This window comes from Bufo bufo, chromosome 2 (genome assembly GCF_905171765.1).
Source record: "Bufo bufo chromosome 2, aBufBuf1.1, whole genome shotgun sequence".
NCBI classification, from domain to species: Eukaryota; Metazoa; Chordata; class Amphibia; order Anura; family Bufonidae; genus Bufo; species Bufo bufo.
Genome location: NC_053390.1, coordinates 715903031 through 715907511, shown reverse-complemented (window position 1 = coordinate 715907511; position 4481 = coordinate 715903031).

The following is a 4481-nucleotide window of genomic DNA, read 5'->3' as shown; positions in this document are numbered from 1 at the left end:
AGGCGCGTCACGTGAGTAAGTGACGTTACGCCGGCCTCCGCTCTGCCTGCAGAGTTGTTAGTTACTGGAGCCTCACGATTGTAAGGTAAAATAAAGATGCAGTGACAAAGTAAACCGCCCGCCCGCAGATGGTGGGTGACAAATCCCACACCCCATATTTTCGGCCGATATGTAACAATATCGGCCGAAGTGGATTAGGTGCATTTTCGGCCGATATTTTCGGCTGCCGAAATTTCGGTGCACCCCTAGTTTAAATGATTGTGGAATGTGAGGAGTGATTCTTCTGTTCCAGTCCAGATGCAGAAAATGTCGTCTATGTATCTTTTCCATAGCCTACAATGTGTTATAAAGAGATCTGACGGGTATATATAGGTGGTCTCGAAATGTGCCATAAAACAATTTGCATAAGGAGGGGCCACGTTTGACCCCATAGCGGTACCCTGTACCTGTAAGTAAAATGTGTCCTGGAACATAAAAAAGTTGTGATGAAGTACTAGCTTGAGGAGGTCAAGGCATAATGAGATGATGTCTTTGTGTAAATTGGTATTGGTCAACATAGTCGTTACTGCATCAATGCCCTTTTCGTGTTTAATAGAGGTATACAAACTAGTGACATCCCAGGTAACCAGAAATGTGTTAGATGGTAATGGATCCAGTTGTCTGATTAATTTAAGAAATTATGTAGTATCTAAGAGGAAAGATCTGGTACGTTTAACATGAGGGGTAAGGACCTTTTCAAGAAAAATAGACAGAGGAGATAGTATGGATTCTGTGGATGCAACTATTGGTCGGCCAGGAGGATTATGGAGATTTTTATGGATTTTAGGTAGTACATAGAAAACTGGTGTGATGGGGTAGGCTTTGGTTAGAAAGTTGACAGTTGAAGTATCAATGGTGCCCTTTGTATGATGATATCTTAGGGTATTGTTGATTAGGGTGGCTATAGATGCCGTGGGGTTGTGGTCTAATTTTCTATAGACTGTTGTATCATTAAGTTGACGGTGTATTTCTGCCACGTATTGAATTTTGTCCATCACGACAAGTGCTCCCCCTTATCTGCAGGTTTCAGAATCAACTTTTTTGCCCGTTTTAGTGCCTCTAGGGATACTCTTTCTGTATTGGTCAAATTATTCATGTATTTATATTGGCCCTCTCTGACCCCTTTGATAAAAGTATCGAGAACTTGACTTTTTCAGAAATATTCGCCTTCGAGCACATTTCGAAGACGAAGATAGGGAAGCACATCCTACTCCTGATAAGGAAGGATCACTTATATCATCCCGGGACCTAGGCTTACGTACCAAAAGTACATACATGCCCCCACGAAACCAACCAGCCGTGGAAACCTTTATCAAATTAGTACAAAGAGACACCGATATTCATGAAGCTTTATTTTTCAGTTCATTTTACCTTTCTGATGTCTGTATTCAGCCCTTAGCCAGCCTATTTCAGCATCTTCCTAAGATGGCCTCTACTGCACTTCCTGTGGTGATGTTTGCCCTGTCCTTGAGGCCATCCTGTATTGCCCTCACTTCCCATAACCCCTTGCTCGCCTCACATGAACTAGTAGGACCAATCAGAATGAAGATAACTTCCCCACTACCCCAGAGCAGTGTGTATCCTCTCACATACAGCTAACGAGAGACAGACAAGACCAATCAGAATGCAGATAACTTCCCCCACTCCCCCACAGCAGTGTGTATCCTCTCACATACAGCTAACCAGAGACAGACAAAACCAATCAGAGTGCAGATAACTTCCCCCACTACCCCACAGCAGCGTGTATCCTCTCATATACAGCTAACCAGAGACAGACAAGACCAATCAGAGTGCAGATAACTTCCCCTACTACCCCAGAGCAGTGTGTATCCTCTCACATACAGCTAACCAGAGACAAGCCCTGCAATTACATGAAATTAGTAAGTATTTGTTTTAGCCTCTTAATAGTCACATTAAAAGTTTTGGGGTATATATAGTGTATTAAATAACTTTTATTATTTTATTTTATTTTTACATTATTTTGTGGAATCTTTTTACGGCGTTCACTGTGTGGTAAAAATAACACCATTTTATTATGTGGGTCACTACAATGATGATAATGTCACATTTCTACATTTCTATATATTTTTTACTATCTTTTTTCCCTGTCAGCTCTGCAGCTGCTCCCTCATTCTCCTCCACACTAACAGGGAGGGGGGCAGCTGCTTTAACTGCTCATATATCTGGTTTGGTACCAGTATTGTTTGAAAGCTGGCATTTCAAGATTCCAGACAATACCGGAATGAAAGCAATATGTTCAGTACAGGGGAAGATATCACTGATAGAAATTGGGATGCAGTGAATGCAGCTGAAAGTGAAAGTAAAAGCAGGTTTTACCCGCAATTATTCCTGACTTGATTTTTAACAGTGATTTCTCCTTTGTATGTATGAAAGCCTGAAATGTCAGTTTTCAAACAAGACCAGTGGCATGTTTCTAGCTGCTACCATGCAGGAGATAGCAGCATCTAAAGCAGCCCTCCCCTCTCCACAGGGCTGTGCTCCAGAGGAGACGGCTGCACATGACAACGCTGTGAGAAGAGCCTGCAGAATATCAGGTAAAACTGAAAAAGATTAAATTATAAAGCACAAAAGCACTTATACAGCAGGGTGTACTATACCATTAGGGTATAAAAAATGAAACGGCAGTTACACACTAATAATTTCTTTCTAGCTTTCTGATGCATCATATGGAATATTAAATGAATTAATTAGAAAGGACAAATTGTCCCACAAAAATGCAAACCCCCATACGACTATGTGAATAAAGAAAAAAAAATGAAAAAGAAAAAAATCGAAAAATGACTGCGGTGGGAAACCTGGATGAACGTCCATCCATCTAATGTATAGAAGGCTTGAGCCTTTAATAACTTCTTCTGCCATATGGCTGTATTTGAATTGAATAATTATACACAAATATACAGAGGAACACCTTTTGATATATGTGAGCTCTTGGGCAACAAAATCAAAGTCGGACCCTTAACTTTTCTATCTTAGACTTGGTAAGAGAATGTTTGACCAGATGGCCATTGGCCTCCCAAGCATATTGAGCTACGACGCCTGCCCAGGTCTACTTAGTGCTGACCCCATGATATATACATTGGATATTAATGAAGCTACTCTGACCATAGCTAGTGTCAAGAAAAGTCAGTATCTGTCACTGGATTTAGTGGTTTATATTTAATACTTAACTTGCATAGGGAAGAGTGAGCCATTAGCCATAAACAAAACAAACTGGAGGTCACAAATATTGTTTTAAAGAGGTCTTCTGGCATCATTTATTGATAGACCATCAATCAGTTGAGCAGGGGTCTGACTTAGCACCCCTGTTGATTGTATGAGCGCTGCACCTATCTGTACCTTTTATCTATGAACCTCTAGCAGCAATAAGAGAAGAATGGCACAACACAGAGTCAAAGAACAGGTCATCCAGAATTGTCATTCCATGTGAAATACAAATATTTACCTAAAGAGACATATCAAGGATGGAGACAGGTCCTCTTGGGTTGGCCATTTTCTGGTTACTGCTGATGAATGTGTTTGTGATATGATTTTAAGGCACTTACTAATATAGTCTTTGATATTCTGGACCATTTTCTATATTTCATTACATTTGCCCCTTTTGTGTTGGCAACACGGAGGTCTGGTACATAAAATGGCTGCTGATTGAGGGTCATGTGACCAGGCAAATCACTCAGTTCAGACACAATGGGGGAGATTTATCAAGACAGTCGCTTTCTTCGCTAGTCTTAATATCCTCTGCACCGCTGGAGGATGCACCACATTTATGAAAAGGCTCAGACCTCATCAAAAATTAGGCATATCCTCCGGCTGTCTGTTCATCTAAACATAAATCTACGACAGTTCAGAGCTGCCATATTCCTGGCTTCATTTGCACCAGAAAACTGGCATAAATTAAACTAATATTGTCTCGACTGTTGGCCACACCCTTTTCCTACCCTTGTCATGCCCCCTTTTGGAAACGTGGCGGTGTAAAAAAAAGGGCAGTGTAAAAAGAAGCACTTGCAACTTTTTGTTTTTAAACACCCAGCTTGCAACTTTTTAAAGCCACTTTTCTGGTGCAAGGGAGATGATAAATCTCCCCCAGTGTGTTTAAATGAAGGAGGCTGAATGATGTATCTGGTCACATGACCCCCCACCCATCAGCGGCCATCTTATGGACAGGACCTCTGTGCAGAAAGCACAGAAGATTTGCTTAATGAGGGGACATAGCTTATAAAATATATAGCACGTCTCTATTAGTAAGTGCCATATAGTCATCTTACATACACTTTGGTCATCAGTTGCCAGAAAGTGGCCAACCTCTTTAATTTCTAACTCTATAGCACCATTGTGTCCTTTGTGCAGCAGTGTAGCTTTATGGGGGGCAGAGGCCCCTCTGGTACATAAGAAGAAACCAGTATAACTAATGGCAGATGCTAGAT